At 44.4% G+C, this 19,745-nt stretch overlaps 1 pseudogene; it reads right to left on the bottom strand.

Moving 5' to 3' along the window:
- Positions 1 to 580: 580 nt before the first annotated feature.
- LOC121920552 lies at positions 581 to 19,487 on the bottom strand (annotated as a pseudogene).
- Between the last annotated feature and the right edge of the window lie 258 nt (positions 19,488 to 19,745).

The following is a 19,745-nucleotide window of genomic DNA, read 5'->3' as shown; positions in this document are numbered from 1 at the left end:
CCAGAGTACTTTGTCGATTGCTGAAGCACAAGGATGGCTGGGCTGAAGGCAAGATGGATGACATGATGTGGAAGGGTTGCATTCTGGCAAAATCATACACGGAGGTATACTGTAGAAAGGCAGAACTGTTTTCAGCTGGATTCACCCTCAGAGGTTCCCACCCCAGATTTGCTTACAATATCATTAGCCCAGGTCAGCATAGCCAGTGGTCAGAAAGCATGAAGGTTGTAAATTATATTTTGAAAGCCTTATATTTGTGAGAGCCTACAGAGACACCACATGTGACCTACAAAGTAATTCTACTTTTGCTTATTCCTGCACAACATTTATACTAACAGCACTAGGTGCTTGATCGGATTTGTCTGCAATCACCACACACCCATGCTGCTCAGCCGTGCGGGCGGGTAATAGGACAATCCAGCTTGTTACACAGATGCTATTTCATGAGCATGGTAACCCCTGCAAACATATTCCAACAGCAGCAACCATCTCCCTTCCTCTCGTGACCTTCTACCCTCAATTCATTCGGCTTTTCTTTTTTCAGTGTATCCCTCCCGAAGCCTCAACCAACTTAATATTTTCACTGGCTGCCTTGCTTATTACTCCTTTGAAGTTCAGTATTCCTTTCATCATCACGGCCCTTTTTGGTCTTCATCAAACGCCTCTGCACCGTGTTTTTCTCTCTTTCGATATATGTACACACCCAGAGGGTTTGCAATCTGTTTGTATCATAATTACAGAATTATTTGGGATTTCTCAGTGTTTTCCCCCGGAGAAGATCAAATAAAAATAACCATCCCTCCCCGCTATTAAGGATGAGACAAATGTTCAAAAGGACTCACAAACACTGAAACAAGAGAAAGAAGCCTACAAGTGTATCTGTTGTACCCATCTTTCAGCTACAAGCAAAGTCTACCTTCGAATGAAATCTGCTGTTCTCCTGCTAGTGCATTCCCCTCCTACTTTTTTTATTGTTTATTACATGTTGCCCACTGTCATTTTGACTACATTGTTATTACTGTGCTATTGGTTTGAACTTATTTATTCTGCTGTCCGCCTTAAAATCTGTAGAAAACACAAGATTTAAATCTTAAAAAAATTCTATTTTAATTTCTTTTTTAATTGTATCTATATTCACTCTTTCTTCCAACAAGCTCAAGGAACTGTATATGGTTGCCTCCCCTACTCCATTTTAGACCCACAGCAAACCTTACAGGTAGGTTAAGGCTGGGAGAATGGGTGGGTCAAATCTCGTGAGGTTGGCCTCGGCTCAAGGACGGAATCTCCAAGTGTCCTATTAACGTTCTGGCTGCCAGGCCAACGGGACCAGTGAGCCAAGGACTCCACACCTGTTGAGGGGATGAGTCGCCGGTGATACCACGAGACTCTCTGTAATTATTTTGGTTATTAGTAGCATGAAGCCACACCTTGATTGGGTAATAATACAGTCAAGTTAATAAAATAACAAAGAACGGTTATTCCCCACCCCCGCGGACTCTTCCAACTGTCAACTCTTGTCTCTGTCCTTAACACACACGCCTACTTTTAATTTCTGATCGCCTCGGCCCCCCTTCATGGTCTCTCTGACTGTGACTGGCTGCCTTGAAGTCAAGTCTGCCTAATGTCTCCTTCACAGTTTCCTCTGAAACCATACGGCGGGTGAAGAATTGGTACCACAGCTCTAACTACACTTACCTTACGTTTGTTCATCTCTAGGCCTGGGTCCGCAAGCCCAACCTTTTCTCCAGTTGCCAATGTTGCTTTGCAGGAGATGTTCTCCCTCTAGTTTGACGTAAAACTTGTAACTGGGCATCCACCAAGAGACAAAATAAAGGAAATGAAACCACTTAGCTAGAATGTGCAATAGTGCACACAAATGGATTTCAAACCCTGTGCCATGAGAACACAAAATTCGGAGTGGCTTCCAACTCTTATTCTCCACTCACCTGTGTCTTCAAGGTAAGCACCTGGTCTGCCAGCTCCTCCTTCTCCTCTTAGAAGCTTGTGGAATCTGGTTGGATTGATACGTTCTGACATGAGCTTGAAGTTGGCATCACCTTCTCCCTCAACTGCTGCATCAGAACATGTTCTGCGCTTGCATGTCCTCAAAAGCGTGACCGTCACATCCTTTCAGAAAGCAGTGCCTCTTCTTCCTGTAAATTGATTGGGAAATGAGGCTGGTGATTTCAAGTCTTCCTACATAACAGGATGGGAAATCCCTATTCGTTCATCCTGTCTTCTTGTTAAAAGAATTCACACAAGGCGTCTGAGAAGTGATAGGAATGGATTAAACCCATGGAAAGGATAAGAGACGCTGGAGGGAAGCCAGAAGGAGCTGCGCCTGTGAGAGAGCAGATAAAGACGCGCGCTCGGACCTTCCTGACACACCCTCCTTTGCCTCCTCCTCCGCCGACACCTTACCACCGACCAGCGTCTGCGCTTTCTGCGGGCGGGCCTCCTCCCGTGTGTAGGTGCGCATCTGCGCACCGCCCCGGGAGTGCCGCACACGGACTGAAGGGGCACCGCGCGGAACCTGTTTGTTGGCGTCCTGGCCTTGGCGTTTGGCGCCAGTGAGTGGGGCCTTTAAGAGACAGGCTGGAGGAAGCCAGGGAGGAGCTCGCATGTGAGAGAGGCGAGCATAAAGCCGCACGCGGACCCTCCTGACACACCCCCTTTGCCCCTCCTCCGCCGGACCCTTACCACCGCCACGCGGACGCTTCTGCCGGGGCGGCCTCTCCCGGGGTGTCAGAGGTGCGCATCTGCAGCACCGCCCCGGGAGTGCCGCCCACAGACTGAAGGGGGCACCGCTGCGTAACCGCACAACGGCGCAGGTGTTATCGGGCTAGGGAGGCTTTGGGACTAGCCCAAGAGCAGAGGATGCCTGTGGTGGCTAACCTCTGCTCTTCCCTGTAGCCATAGAAGGGTGGGGGGAGATAGGGATGCGGGGGAAGCCTGGGCCGGGGATAACATCACTTGCGGACGGAGCGCGAATCGAGGTTGTGTGGGCAAGGGGGAGGTATGGTGGTGGGAGAAGGGACTTGCTTCCCAGGGGAAGGCGTGATCGATGCATCATATCTATCTCGCCTTCCTGTCCCCTCCCAACCTAAGGACCTGAGGGTCACTCAACCGTCCACAAACCTGCGCGGCTCCTGGGCATGCCAGGTCTATCAACAACAAGACCCATCCTCCACGATATGTTGGAGGACATAAGTGGACGGGCTTGCATACAAGACCTGGCTGGGCCTGAAAGTGAGGCTGTGTGGGCTCAGGCCCTGCTGCTGGTTCTCGGTGAAGGACCAGCGCAGGTTAGGTGGGCGGGGGGGGGGGTGGTTGGCCTGGATACATAGGAACAACCGTGTCCCTCACCAGGAACCACATCCGACAGACCTCCTATATCGAGTGTAATTACCTGACCCAGGCTAGGGACAGTCTAGGGATTCGGATAGTGTATCGGTCCACCCCGTGCATAGCGGACTCCCTACACGAGCTGACACGCTGGTCGCTGAGCTGAATGTTGGAGATGCCCAGCCTTCTTGTCCGTGGTGACTTCAACATCTCCTCACAGCCAGCAATGTTCCATCTGGTGCGGCTCGGGAATTCATGGATACCATGGCGCCATGGCCTGTCCCAGCTGATAACGGTCCTACGCACTGTGCGGGTAACTCTCGTTTTGGTCTTCTGTGTACAGAGGCGGAAAATCCGTGGGTGGAAATAGTTAATGTTGGACGGATCACTTCCTGGTAGAGGTGAAATCAGGCCTCTACCCAGATCCCCCCTGGGTGTGGTGGACCTGTTAGGATGGTCCACCCTCGAAGGCTGATGGAACCTGGAGGTTCCAAGAAGCCTTAGAGGGGCTCAGGTTGGAAATGACGGCGACTCTGTTGATGCCCTCACCGGTATTTGGAAACCGGTCTTTCTAGGGCTATACACAGTACGCTCCCAAGCGCCCTCTCAGGCTGCTTCTAAACGTAAGCCCTGGTACAGTGGTACCTCAGGGAGACGAATACCCAGGTTACGAAATTTTTCGGGATAGCAAAAAATCCCATAGGGAATTATTGTTCGGGTTACGAATGTTTTTTCGGGTTACGAAAAAACTTTGTGCGTGTTTCGGCTTTTTCGCACGAATCGCGGCTTTTCCCATTAGCGCCTATGGACATTCGGCTTACGAAGGCTTTTCGGGTTAAGAAAGCGGCCGCGTACGAATAATTCGTAACCCGAGGCACCACTGTATAACGGAAGACTCCAGGCAAGGAAAGGGCGCTGCGACGGCTAGAGTACGTTGCGGAAACAGCTTTGCTTAGACACAAGGCTCCCTAGACCAACTGTTGAAGGACTACGGAGAGGCAATCAAGCAACAAAGAATCGTTCTATGGTGCTCGTTTGCGTCCGCAGTTTCGCGTCCGGCAGAGTTGTTCAGGGTGGTAGGGAGCTAACTCAGCTCCCTCCTGCCTGAACCAGATCCTTGAACTTCAAGGCCTGCGGTGACTGTTTAACAACTTTTTTGGCGGATAAACCCGCGCATAAGCGAAGGTCTGAACGCCGACATTTTAGCAGAACCAGGGTAGAAGTGCCCAGAGTCCGTGGACTTAGTTAAACTGGATCAGTTTGAGTCGGTGAGTTACCGAGGATGTGGACAAGATCCTCGGAAGTGTTCGGAAGACAACCTGCTCTCTTGACCCTGTCCCTCGGGTTAGCGGCCCAGGGGGACCGGCGATAACTATTGTTATGCGGATAGTTAATACATCTCTGAGGGATGGGCTATTTCCATCTCAATTGAAATTGGCCATTGTAAAACATATCTTTAAAAAGCCCTCCCTCGCCCCCCCCTGGTACATAATAATTATCGCCTGTTTCGCTGCTACCATTTTTGGGTAAGGTGATCGAGAGGGCAGTTGCAATCCAGCTTCAGGCGGTCTTGATAAACGGTTATCTGGACCCATTTCAAACTGGCTTCCGGGGCGGGTTACGGGGTTGAGACGGCCATGGTCGCCTTGGTCGTTGATCTCCGTCTGGCCATCGACAGGGGAAGCGTGTCCCTGCTGGTGCCTCTTGGACATCTTAGCGGCTTTCGATACATAGGACCAGGGCATCCTCTGGGACGCCTGGCAGAGTGGGAAGCGGAGCACTGCGCTCCATGGTTCCGGTCCTGACCCTCCTCCGGAGGTCCCAGATGGTGCAGCTGGGAGACGTGTGCTCCGACGAGCGGGCCCTTAAAACTGGGTCCCAAGGAGCCTCTGTCTCCCATGGCTATTTGACTTTAAATGAAACCGCTGGGGAGAGAATCATCCGGAGACTGGGGCGCGGGTTTACAGTACGCTGATGAACACCCAAATATTTTTCCTATGTCTCCGACTGATGCGATGTACTGGGGATGGCGCTCTCTCTCGTGGCCTGTCTCTAGAGTTCAGTAATGGGCTGGGAGGGAAAACCGACTCAAGTTGAATCCGAGAAACGGAGGTACAGTGATAGGTTCCCTGGTCCAGGAAGTGCGGTGGTTCCACCTGTCCTGAACGGGGTCCACGCTCCCGGTGAAGGACTTTCCGTGCGCAGTCTGGGGTGCTTCTTGATTGTCGCTCCATCTGACTCTAAGGGTGAATGCGACGGTCAAGAGCACCTGTCATCAGCGGCTTATTCGCCAGCTGCGCCCATACCGGGCCCAGAGGGACCGAGAAACTGTTGATGCTCTGTAATTCGAGACTAGGACTTCTGCAATGTAACTCTACAAGGGCAACCTTATTACCAAACTCGGAAGCTGCAAATGGTGCAGAATATGGCAGCCCGGCTGGTCACTGGCGTTTCCAGGACCAGCAATAACAACCGGTTTTGAAAGATCTCCATTGGCTGCCCATTCAATATAAGGTGTCGTGAATTACCTATAAAGCCCTAAATGGCTGGGCCCAGGATCCTGAAGGACCGCCTCTCCCCATACATCCGCCTCCACCCTCAGACGTCTGGGCAGCAATTACTGAAGGTACCTGGGCTAGTGTTATCCTCCACACACAGAGGACATTCCTCAACGGCTGCCCCAGCCCTTGGATAACGCTGCCCACCGGCTCCGCCGACTACCCCCCTGGCCCAATTCAGAAGGACTTAAAAACCTTCCCTGTTCCAACAGCATTCCCCGATTAAAAACCTGTGGGCCTCCTCCTCGTCTTCCGTGGCCAAGAGGTTGGGCTAAGGGGCTTTTAATTCTATTAGTTCTATTGACTGTTTTTATGATGTATGGTGTAGCCTGTGTAATTGTTATTTTTTTTATATTGTTTATTGCACCATTGTTTTTAACCATGTTTGTAGCCACCCTGATCTTGGGAAGGGCGGGATAAAATAAATTTTATTATGTATTATTGTTATTAATAACTCAGCATCTCTGAAGATGAGGCAATGCATTCTTAATTTTCTTGCTCATGAGCAAATTGATTATTACGTATGGAGACACAAAGAAAAGCCTCTTTTTCTCCTTTAAGCAGATTTGCAGAATCAGATCCTCCAGTTGAATCTGGCCCAGAGATAGCCAGACCCCTTTCCCTATGACACTGTCACAGTTAGTCATTTCCCATTTTTAAGGATTTTCTCATATATTCAGAAAGATCAAATTATCCTCACCCAAGCTTAGTCCACTGACAGTAAGGAATTTCACACAAATCCAAGAACTTTGTTCCCACTTTTTTTCCTATAGTGCCAGCCACAACTGGAATTTAGCCTGAGGACTCCTTGAATTATACTGGGACTCTCAAGCTGAAATAGGTTCCCTGCCTGCCATTTACAATATATGTAAAGTGGCTTTTGGGAGAATCATGGGATGATTTACCAAACCTGGTAACCTATTTTTTAGTTCACTCTGAGCGAATGTGCCTTGCAATTTTCATTTGTGGCAATTATACACAGTTTAAATATACACTGGAGTAGTCTTTATCCGAAAACAGAAATCCAAACTATAAAAAGCCAAAATTGTCCACGGGTGCTGAGATTGACACCATGCTTTCTGAGGGTTCAATGTACACAAACTTTGTTTATGCACAAAATTATTTGAAAATATTGTGTATAAAATTACCTCAGGCTATGGTATATGAAATAAAATGAATGCTGTTTAGACTGGATCCCATCTCCAAGATATGCATTATGTATATGCAATATTCAAAAATCCAAAACCCAAAACATTTTCGGTCCCAAGCATTTCAGGTAAGGGAGCTCAAACTCTATAACCGAGGGCATTTACTTAGTGGCCCCACTCTGTGAGTACCTTCTTCCGAGTAACAGACATATATTTGAATTATTTTAATCACCGTTGAAAACAATGATTTTCTTCTAGCTTTCAGCTTACCATGTATTTATAGATAATGTGGGTTACACTGGTTTATGACTTTTATGGTATTCTTTAGAACAATTGTACAACCACTTTGAAATATTTAGATTTATACAACCATTTATAGTTAAGATTTTCTGATAAATGCTGCTCACCTGCGTAGCCATGCGAGTTTCTTCTGTAAGTATTCAATCTGTTTCTTCTACTGCCCGGATTTTTCCGCAGGGCATCCTCAGCAGCCATTTTTTTGCTTCCTCTTCTCCTTGTCTTCTAGTTCCTTTACTCTTTGCGCTTAACTCTCCAGCTGCAGTGAGGAAAATTGTGCAAAGGAAGAATGAGTTTTCAAATTAGATAATAAACTAAATAGACCACCCTAAGTATTTTAGTTTTTAAAAAAAAAGAAAGAAAAAAGAGGAAACACGAATGCTAAAGAGGTTCCAAAGGAGTTTGCCCACAAATCTCTTCTCTACAAAATATACAGTTTCAAGGATCAGGATGAAGTCGAAGTTAAACAAAAAAGAAGAACAGGTTTCACACATAGCACTCGCAGAATTCCATCCTACACAAACTCCTGTGCTTCACAGCAATGGACCACATTAAAGTGGACATGGAGGGCACTTCTAAATATATATCATTTCACTGTATTATTTATGATACAAGTATTACACCACCATACTAACCCTGAACAAACCGAGTCACATCTCATTTCAGAAGTTAAGCTGGTTTAAGCCTCATCAGAACTTGGATGGGAGCTCACGCCTGATGGAGGGCTAGGAAAGAATCCTGCTGAAAATCCTGAAAAGTGGCTGCCAATCAGAGTTACAAAATTCCACTAGAAAAGTCTTATTTCAGTATAAGGAGCCTCCCTATGGTTTTGTTTATTTTGTTTTTGGATTGGATTTTTTTTTTGGGGGGGGGAGTTGCTATATGTAGGATTTCATATCTGGCAGAGTAAATAAGTTTCAATGAATAAATTAGGCCATGACAGACACGAGTACCTCAGCTCTTGGCCTTCTTCTCAGCAGCCATCAGTTTGAACTTTACTTCGTTGCCTCGTTTGGGGCGAGCGGTACATATCCAACAGCAATTTCATTCTTCTGGCTTTCTGAGCTCCCGAGTGGAGTGAAAAGAGAAAATATAGAAACCATTCAAATCAACATTGCTTTCCTGCCACATCAGCTCTAAAATACATTAGCAGCATCTTAGCAGTAACATCAAGAAGTGACACAGGGGAGACAACCAGAAACTTCAACCCACTTATGTACTGGATTACAAAATCAGGATCTGTTTTGATCACAACCAGATTCTCCCAGAGAAAGCATTCTTCCTTCACTGAAAAGTTCAAGAAATGAGAATGTCTTTGCTCCCAGCAAAAGAGAAGCTGCACCCAATTTCCCACCCCAAGACTGGCCACAAAACTGGCTACTTTCACATGTCATGCTAAGCCATGACCAAGAAAAGCAGCTTGTTTTTCCATTTCTTGTCTAGTTTTCTCCTATTCTATTTGTCAGCTCCGTTTTAGGGTAAATTAGTGGATGCTCCAACTGTGATTTAAAGCTGCTAAAAAACAGTAGTTTATTTGTGGGTATGCTAACAGACTCACAATGCTATTTAAACAAGACATATCTTACCATCAATGCAGACCTGGTTATTGTCGATGCCTTTCCCCAGACCTTACTTTGCTTGCATTATACATGGGGCTGCTTTTGAAAATGGGCAGAAATCTGTCAGCTCAGAGATGGCTGCAGGACTACTCACTGGGACTGTATCACACTGTAGAATATGCCAGTTTGACACTCCTTTTAATTGGCCCATGGCTCAATGCTTTGGATTTCTGCAATTGGTAGTTTGTTATGGCACCAGAGCACTCTGACAGAGAAGGCTAAATGTCTCAAAAACTACAATTCCCAGAATTGCATAGCATTCAGCCATGGCAGTAAAGAGGTGTCAAACCAGATTATTTCTGCCAGCGCAGCGCAGATGCAGCCTGGAAACAGAATGAATATAAAGCCCATCCACCACAACCCTACTTCATTTTTGAGTCCCATCACTGTGCTAGTTTTAATCTTTCAGGTCTTGATATTTGGAACCCAGGTACCCAAAGGACCATCTCTTCACATATACAAACCAATTCCAGTTCTCCTGGCAAATTCATGTACATAACTTGGAACATATTGTAAAGGTGTAATGCGGTAAGAATGCAACAATACAGCAGTAACTTCCAAGATCAGAGCCCAAAGGTAATTCCTCTGTTTTCTTTTTGCAGAATGGACAGTATTTTCCAACTGCAAATCAATATACTTTCTTCAAACATTAAAGAGAATTCCCCAGGGAAAAGAGGAGGTTATCTTACTAAATCAGCCTTCAGCTGCGTGACCAGTTCTGCTTTCTTTTTCCTTCCATCATCATGCTTCCCTTTGTCCTTCCTTTGTAGAGTCCCTCTCCTCTCCCCGATCCTTCTGCTTTTGCTTCTCTCTCACGTTCTCTTTCTTTTTCCTTACTCCTTCTCGTTCTCTCTCCTTCTTTCTCTTCTCTCCTCTCCCGCGCCCTCTCCTTTTCCCGCGCGTTCACGCTCCCCTCTCCTCTTCATCTCGTTTTGCCTTGGTTTCAGGGGCATCGTCAGGGGGTCCTTTGGAGGCTGAAGTGTGAGGAAGGACATCGGGTTCTTGCGTGATTTCAGGGAGGCTCCTCTTTCGTCCCTCAGCTACTGGACTGGGAATGGAGAAGGGCACTTCCACTCGGGAACGGGTCGAGAGTTGAATGGAAGAAGACAAGTAACATACACCAATGAGTTTTCCACAAGGAAGTTTTTTTTAAATGGGCTGCTCTTGCTCTTTGTCTTGATTTGTCTTAGTCATAGTTACCAAGCTCAAAAAACTTGTAAAATATAATATACAACCCTGAAAAAACATGCCATTGTCCTGTTTCAAAGGATCCCCAAAATGCCCTGGTTACCCGATTTCATTTTAAATATTTTAAATATATTATATTTAATAAATTTAATTAATACAAATTATTATAAAGACTAGGATGTCAAGCATGCACATTTAGATAGAAAAGAGATACTGGAACCAGTCTAAGGTTTTAATTTGTGTTATAATGCTCAATACTAGAGGTGGACAATACCAGAGGCTGGGGGACTGGGAGTGCTGACCCACTGGTTGAACCTTGGGACCAGACCCCCACCCCAATTTATAAAAAAAATTGGCCCCAAATTCTCCTCGACAGATTTCCTTTTTTAAAAGACTTTCCTGGCAATACTGTCCCTATGTGTCTAGATGGAGCATTTTTGCACATAGAAGAAAGAAAGAAAGAAAAAGAAAGAAAGAAAGAAAGAAAGAAAGAAATGCCCTCCCTAGGAATCCTAAGAGGCTCAACATCCCACACGCAGCACACGACACACTTTCCCTTCCCATACCCTGTACAGTTAAAGACCAGACCAAGTGAGAGGATGCCTTACTCCATATAACCACCCCGCCTTTATAGTCAGGGTGAAGAGAAAACTTTGGGCCGAACAGATGGCCCAAATATGCCGGCACGGTCTCTAACCCTAGCTAGCGCGGCGGTGCTATAATGGCGGTGTCCCGCCATTGGGCACCGCCATTGCGATGTAAGCAACATGCAGCGTCCACACATCGCTTAATGAGTGCGCCATTGGGCGCACTTGTTACGCCGCCCTGCGGCGCTTAAGAACCTGTTTTTTCCATGTTCTTTTTCCTCAGAGAGAAGCTGCGCGATTTGGCAGCTATGACTTCGCTCCAGAGGAAAAGGCTGCCGGCAGGCTGTCCTTATCGGGGCAGTTGTCCCGCGCCATTGTTTATTGTACTTATAGCTTAGTAAGCCAGTGCAGTGGTTACAATACAGAAAGGATTTCCTCTTTCATGGTTCTATGATGTGAAATGGCTCCCCCTGATGGTTGTTTCCTCTCCCAATGAAGACTCATCTCTTACCAGGCATTTCCTGATCATTTTCCCCCTAACTGTTAACACTATCTCTGGCCCTATACAGACAGCCAAAATAAAACTGCTTCGAGTCACTTTGGAGGTATGGTATTTCAATGATGCATGCGTCCTAAGAGTCTGGAAGCTGCACCCAAGGCTGCACTCCAGTCCTTGGACTGGAGCGTGGCTTTGGTGCGGCTTCTGAACTCTTAGGACACATGTATCATGGAAACACCATACCTCCAAAGTGACTCGAAGCAGCTTTATTTTGGCTTGTGCTGTATCGGCCTCTGGTTTTCAATGAGCCGTCTTGTTGGATTTTCTTGTTTAGTTATGTTATTCTTTGAGTTGTTTTCTTTTGTGTATCTGTTTTTATATGAAGGCTTTGAGATTTGTTTTCAAACAAACTTGTATAGAAATACTTAAAATCATTCTTTTAAAAAAAAGTATACAGCGTCCCAGCATATACCTCCCATTTCCTTCCAACACAAGCACACTTTGAAGCCCAAGTCTTGTTTCAACTTTTTTCCACATGCCCTTTATTTCTCCCTCCCTCCTACCTTGCTCAAGTCAGACTGAGCCTCCCTGAGCTTCCGTTTATATCTCAATACCTCCCCTTTCACTGGTGATTGTGGTTCTGGGACTGGCTGATGAGGTGGCGCATCTCACGATTAATGGGACCTACATAAAAACATTACACAGAATCAGCCTGCATAACACAAAAACTCTCACCTCTTTCTCTGTGAACTCAGGAATTGCCCACCTGATAGGATGGCCTACTCAGCTCTAACCAATAAACAGATATACTGTGATACCAGAGGAACTGCAAATGAGAGGTTTCAAAAAATACCAAAATCAGTGGGGCAGTGGAGCCAGAATTCATAGGGCTGAAGTGTCAAGACTTTTTGGCTAAGGCTTTCCCTCAGAATTCCTTCTTCTCTATGAGATGAAGCAGAAATGGACTCAGCAAGCATAATATTGCTGTATGATATCCCTGTTGCAATCTAAAGTATTTAGGGATGGTTTGGTCTTCAGTGGAAAACTAAGGCTCATTAACTTGCAAAAGACCTGGTTCTGATAGAGATGAAACTGCTAGGAGCAGCTTGCTAGTACAGATTCTTGTGGCCACTGAGAGGTGTGACTACCATATAAACTCAACTATAAGTCGACCTCATGTATACATTGAGGGCAGGTATGGGGGCCAAAATTATGGATTTTGCCATGACCCATGGATAGGTCAAGGGTAAAACTTGGAGGCTCCTTCAGTGTGTGTATGTGTGTGTGCAGCAAGAGGGACTCTCACTGGTACTTTTTTCTTCAACGTTCAGCTTTCGTTTCAGCCTTTGTACAGGCGGGAGAGGGACAAACAGCAATATCAATCAATCACCCAGGACTCTTTCTGCTTGGCTCAAGATAGAAAGAAACTGCATGGGGAAATCTGAAAGAGTTGCTATCACATTAACATAGTGACCTGTAAATAAGTCGACCTGGGATTTGGGGGGGCAATTTTTGGGCATAAAGTTTTAGACTTAGAGGGGAGTATATATGGTAAAAAGACTGCTACAATGAGAACCTGCATTTCAACATTTCACCACTGAGAAAATTATAAGGCATTGTTGTTACAGTGAATAGCACCATTTTTCCCCACCCCACATCAGAGCACTGTAAACTGTACAGAACTAATCATATGCCTGCAGTCATGATACCTACAATCAATTTAGACATTTCCCAAAACAAGCATCACATGAAGATGGCAGAATGTACCTGCTTGTTCATTGGCTGCAAGCGTCTGCTCAAACTCAATCCGCAGCATCTCATATTCCTTCCGGACCTGTGCAAGAGTGTCTTCCAGCTGAATAACCTCAGTTCGCAGTTTCTTGTGCAGGCTGACTTCATCCCGCTGGCAAGAGAAACAGAGATGTTGCAGGAAGTCTGTTTTCTGCACAGAAATATTGTTTTCTGCACAGAAAATGTTTATGTGTGTGCAGAGAATGTTGTTGTTTTTTTATATCCCACTTTTCTTCCAAAAAGCTCAAGATAGCATACATGATTCTCCCTCCACTGTTAACTTCACAACACCCCTGTCAGGCATGTTAGGCTAAAAAAGAAAACAACTGGTCCAACATCATCGAATGAGTTTCATTGTGAAAAGAAGGGAAGGAGGGGGAAAGACTGACCCTCCTTATCCAAAAGGCTTGTGACCAGAAATGTTTTGGATTTGGGGGATGGGTTTTTTTTTTCAGATTTTGGAATATTTGCATATACATAATGAGATATCTTGGAGGCAGGACCCAAATTGAAACATGGAAATTATTTATGTTTCTTATACACCTTATACATATAGCCTAACGGTAATTTTGTACATAGTATTTACAATAATTTTGTGTATGAAAGGGTTTGTATACACTGAGCCAACAGAAAGCAAAGGGGTCACTAACTCAGTCACCCATGTGGATGACCTTGGATTTTGGAGGATTTTGGATTTCAGAATTCCAGATAAGGGGGACTTCACTTATACATCAAAGTAATAGGAAGACTACAATAAGACACAGCACATCCTTTCCCCCTTCCTCTCCTTCTTTTTACACTGAAACAGACAAACATGGATATCTCTCACAAGAGTACTCCACTGCATTTCATTACAGTAGGGATTTGACGCCAAGGTTTCCCGGGATCTAGTTTAACACTTTTAACTGAAACACTCTGCTGGCTGTTTCCCCTTACTAGCGAACTATTCCCCCCACCTCCAAGTTCATGATCTAGGTTTATTTTCCTGGTCTGGTAGGGGTGTTGTCTTGGGGATTTGAACTGGCTTCTGCTGGTGCATAACACTGCTGGTGAATAACATTCAAATCTGTACCTTCCCAGATCAAAGTAAAAGGGGACAGGAAAAACAGGGGGAAATCTTTACCTCAATGAGCTCCACCTGGCGCTGATGGGTACTTCGGGTGCCATGAAGCAGAGTACGGGCCTCGTCCAGCTGCGACTTCAGTTGGAGGCTCTCATTGTAGAGAACAGAGAACTGGGACTGCATGCAGCGGTATTCAGGGGTTTCCTTCACCACCTCTTCCACTGCCCGTCTCAGGTCCACCTGGATGGAACCACAGAAGAGAGCTGAGCAGAAATAGGCAGCCACATGCCAAAGGGCAGGAACCAAGACCATAGAGACACGCCTCAGCACAAAACAAGTAAGAGTAAAACTAACCTGAATTCTACCCATCCACCCACTGCCATGTCCTGAAACAAAGCTTATTTTGCAAACCTTTGTTCTTGGGCTAAACTGTGCACTCATGGCTTTGGTCCAGACTAAATACTTCACAGACCAATTGGACAAAGTCAAGCTGTGAGGTGAAGCTGTGGATACATATCAGTTCTGATGGCATTCCAAATTTCAACAGTTTAATTAAAACAGCCCAGAAGATGGCAGCATTGCACAAAAAACTTACAACATCTTACCATAACAGTGAAAACAAAACAAAATTGTAAGACCAACAAACACACATGCACACAAAACATTGTTTTCAAATCAATGAGAAGTAATTTTGTTCAACATGTGCCCTATTTCAGTCATTTCTAAAATCTTTATCATGAGACATTAGTTAAGGATCTCATGAGTTCAAAACACAGGAGTCTATGTACTGTATTCTGCATCTATTCTGAACCTGCCTCTTTCCATTCTGCTAATGGGTGAATAATTTTGGTCCCACTGGCATGATATCTGGTCCATCATCATAAAGACCCAAAGGAGCATCAAGATCTCTTGTCAGGAATAATATGACTCCTTGTGTGATGAGTTACAAAAGAAGCAATTTATACCACCTTCCTTAGAGCAAGGTGATCTCAGGCTCTGGACTGGTGAAATCTATCCAGTGATTTCCTGGCAGGAAAGCCTCTACAGGTCTTCTTCTTTGAGGTGGGACATTGTCTTTGAGGTGGTACATCTGATTTTGCCCTTTCATTTCTGGGTCCCCTCCAAGCCCACCTGCAAAAGCTGATTACAGCCTAGCCCTGATGGACTTCACAAGGAGGCTAATTGTTGCATCTCTGCAGAAGTTCTCCCTTTAGAGGGATGTTAGAACAATTACAAGGTACATTGAGAGTGACAGCACACATACAAATGCAGAGAGAGGAGTTTTTCCTGGTAGGCAGGCATAAGCATTTGTCAAGAGATTAGGGCAACACAATTGTCACCATGATGCCTGGAAAAAAGAATATGCACTTTTTCCCACAGTGCTGCACACACCTGCTAGGGGCTGGGAAGTTATTTCAGCACTTTTTTGCTCTTTCTGATCCATTTTAGGAGAGGCCTCCATGTCCTCTGGCTTCATCGGGAGGTATTTAGGGACAGAATCCCCCCCCCCAACACACACACTAAAAATAAATTGCCCCTTGCCCAAAAATATCGGGGTGTGGCAGCCAAAATAGTGGCTGAGCTGCATCTTCTCCATCCCTGCTGTATTGCTTATAAACTCTTAGTCTTACAAAAGTAATCCTTTTCAGTTGCAGAAATGAAGTGAGCCTCCCATATTAATCCAGCAAGGTGAAGAGAAATAAAGTATTCTTAAGAATTTGGGAAACATTTGCTGGCTTATACCTTTAACTTATCATTCTGGGTTGTCACCTCCTCAAGATCTTGACGCAACTTCTCCAGCTCACTCAAGCGATTCTGGGCCAGCTCCTTATTTTCCTCCAGTTCGGCATTCATCTCCTCAAACTATAAACAACAGGTAAAGCAGGAACTTGGAGTTAAATTCTTCCTTTTTATTTCCCTTCCTAGCTATAACTGTTTTCATCTGCAACTTCAAATACAGTCTCATAGTTTACCTTTCGAGAGTTGATGGTGATAGTACCGCCATAGAGACTGCTGCCTGCGCCATATACCTTATAGCCTTTTGAGTTCACCTGCAAAGATGATACTTTTTAAAAAAATAAGCAGATACACATGACACAGAACACAATTAAAGCATATGGTCACAAAACAACATACTGTTCCATCAAAATTATTTTCAAGGACTCTAAAAGCCATCTGCCTAATGGCAGATGCCCAACTCACTACACACTCTCCCCATAGTTATCCTTATTTGTGCCAAATTATTTATTTATGCACTATTACAAGTTTATATGTGTATACATTTAAAGTTGACCCTCTGTTTTCGCGGGGGATCCGTTCTGGACCCCCTGCGAAAATCGAGTTTCGCATATATTCAAGCCCCATTAGCTTGAATATAGGTGCGCAGCTGCAGGAGCGCACTCACACCCCATCATTTTCCCCTCCATTCGTCGCTCGTGCATAAGCGAGGGATCTGACGCAGTTTCCAAAACCGCGAGAACAGAGGGAGGACTGTATATAATTTACTTCCACCATAAAATGATTAAATCTTGATTAAAACCTGAGATAAAAATAAATCAGTTAATGACAGAAATAAGAATACAAGAATGAAATACAACTGTGGTATCTTGTAAGCTGCCTTGGTTACCTTTCTGGGAGAAAGGCGGCATAGAAATTTAGTAAATAAATAAAATAAATAAAACCAGCATTCCCCTTTCACCACTAGGTGAGCTTATTCCCATAGGGAAGACTACAGCTCCCATAAAATTGCACCTACAGTTCCCATTTAAGACAGATGTCTCAAAATTATATCACGGTCAATAGTACTGAAAGTCATAGCGAAATCCAACAGAAACGATATATCCCATTCAATTCCCAGTATCAATCACCAGGAAAGCCAATCTAAGTTGTCTCTGGCCTGATGGCAGGTAACCCAGATTTTAAACAAATGAATCTCATGCTAAGTGGCTGATACGCAGCACTGCCTGTAACACAGAGACACTCAGTACAAGAATATGCTATCGCCCTCTCACTTTTGAACAAGCTTTTCTCAATGTTAAAAAAAGAAAAAGAAAAAGAAACATTCCTCTGAGTGCCGATATCTGAACCAGGTTCCACAGACTGTTGTTTTTTCAATAGGAAGAAGTGAAGAAGTAAAGTAGAATTGAAAAATGAGAAAGCAGAAAAGAAAGAGATCGCAAAGCTGACTGGAGCAGAGGCAGGAACTAAACTGAAGCACACAAAGAGGGGTTGACTCCCTCTAGCAGTGGCTTTTCCGAAGTTTTATCACTTCTTGCCTGGTTGGAGCAAGGAAAGGGAACCAACCCACTACAGGATGTTTTCCCTCTATTGTTGGAAAATGTACTTTTCTTGCAATCCTGTGGAATCGTTCTATTTAAGAACAAAGTACAGCAAAATATTCTTTTAAGGACAAAACCACCTCTGAATGCCTATGATAGAACAAGTTTAACAGAAGATGGATGCACAATGATACTACTCCTGACTCACCTGGATTTATCCCACCACCCAGTCCCTTGCTCTTGGTGTTCATTTCTTCTCTTTTTAATTCCCTTGCTTCCTTTTTTGTTTTCAAGCCAAGTATTTTTTGTTTTAAATTCTTCACCTGATCTGTTCTTCTCTCCACTTCCAATCAGGTCTCTTTTTGCAGACCCGTTTGTTTTACAATTCTCATTTTAAAAATGGTATGGCCCTCAAAAGAAATGGCTGCACTCATGAGATGCTTTAAGGGATGCTCATTAAAAGCTGGAATGCAGATCTAAAAGTAAAACTAAAAGGCTTTTTACATGTCTTTTCCTTCTGACAAAACAGTGCCAATATTTTCCAATATTGTTCCAACCCCTGGACCTTTACCAAGAGCCACAATGCTTACTCGTTCCAGGACATCTGCCAGATGCCTTTGGAGGCGCTGTTCCCGTTTACGGATTTTATCAATGTCCCACTGCAAGTCATCAATCATGGTCTCCAGCACAGATACTCGAGACTCTGCCGCCTCTACTTTCCCTTGCAATTTGGAAAACTGCAGCAAAAAAAAAAGTGCAGGAAGAAAACACAAATTATGGATCAATAGCATTCTTCTCAATTGCTCACAGAACAATTACCTAATCCTAATTTTCTGCTCATTGATGCAACATGTTTACTTTTTTTTTTTAAAGCAGATACTTTGAGACAGAGATTTTTTTGCTGGTTATCAACAAAACTCTCCCTTCCTTCTCCATTCAATTGCACAAATGTCTTAAATACAATTTCTCTAATCAATACCAAAACAATTAAAAAGCAAAGTGTGAAAAAAATTCCACAACCAAAATGTCAGTACCATAAATGGTGATTTTCTTCATGTCAAAGCATCAATCTCATCTGCAAAATGAACTTCACACTCTAAATTCCCACTACCATATTTTTTTAAAAAATCATGGTTGAAGAACTGTTTGCAGTCTTAGTCTAGGAGTGTAACAAATTTCATCTTCCTATCTTGTGAGGGAGTATAGTAATAATTTTTGGATTATAGTAATAGCCATTCTAGCCCTGATCGCACTGGGACTGCAGTGAACACATAGTCTGCTTCCAAAATGGGCCGCCATTGCAGTCCTGAATAGGTCACTGACAGAAATGGATTTAATCTGTTCCTAAAAGATCCAGCTCTTGCCCCGTAAGCACAGCCTTGGTGCAGCTTCCAGCAGTTTTGGGGACGTGTGTCATCTAAACACCATGCCCCCAAAACAACTGGAAACCGCTTTATTTGGCCTGTGTGTTTCAGGTTTATAATCCTGGATTATAACAGCTAATCATTCAACCAGAATACTCCTCTCTGACTCTTACTCCTCCAATTACAGATTCTCCCTATCACTCCTAAAACACATGTTCCACCCCCAGAAGAAAAGAAATGTAAAGTCTTTCTATTAATTATAATTATTACAATGGGTCCCACACAAAATAATTCCAAACTCCACTTTCTATCAGCTTCAAATCCCCCGTTAGCTCCTCTTCCCTTTTCAGAAGCCTTTGTTCCTTCTCTGACTCCACATTAAAAAGAAACCAACTACAAAGCAAATACACTGGAGGTCTCAGGCAATGAGTAGACTCAGTCATAAGGTGAACACTCTAGGCCTAAGTGCTGCAGCACACTGTATACAACCATACTGCCCCATTACCTTCTTGGTCCAATTAAAACACAGACACACACACTCAGCTCCACTAGTTGAGTGTCCAAACTAAAACAGCCACAGAACTCAGCTGACAACAAGATTTCTGTCACTGAACTTAAGCATCCTTTCCTTGTACCTCTTGAGACATGCTGCGGTGTTTTTCCTGAAGCAAATCACCCAGTTCCTGAAGCCGCCTGTTCTCATTTGTCAGGTAAGAATGCAGCTCTTGGACAGCTTCCTCCATCAAAGAAACATCTAAAAAAAGAAAAGAATTTGAAACACCACTATTAAAAATATTAGAAGCCAGTAGTCCTATGTATGTTGTAACAAAATTCAGTACAGTGGTGCCTCGGGTTACGAAATTAATTCGTTCCGCCGCCGCTTTCGTAACCCGAAAAGCATTCGCAAGCCGAAATGCCATAGGCGCTAATGGGGAAAAGCCGCGATTTCGTGCGAAAAAAGCGCCGAAAAGCACCAAAATTTTCTTCGTAACCCGAAATAACCTTCGT

Source organism: Sceloporus undulatus, chromosome 2 (assembly GCF_019175285.1).
Source record: "Sceloporus undulatus isolate JIND9_A2432 ecotype Alabama chromosome 2, SceUnd_v1.1, whole genome shotgun sequence".
In the NCBI taxonomy this organism is placed as follows: Eukaryota; Metazoa; Chordata; class Lepidosauria; order Squamata; family Phrynosomatidae; genus Sceloporus; species Sceloporus undulatus.
This window is presented reverse-complemented; position numbering and strand designations above follow the sequence as displayed.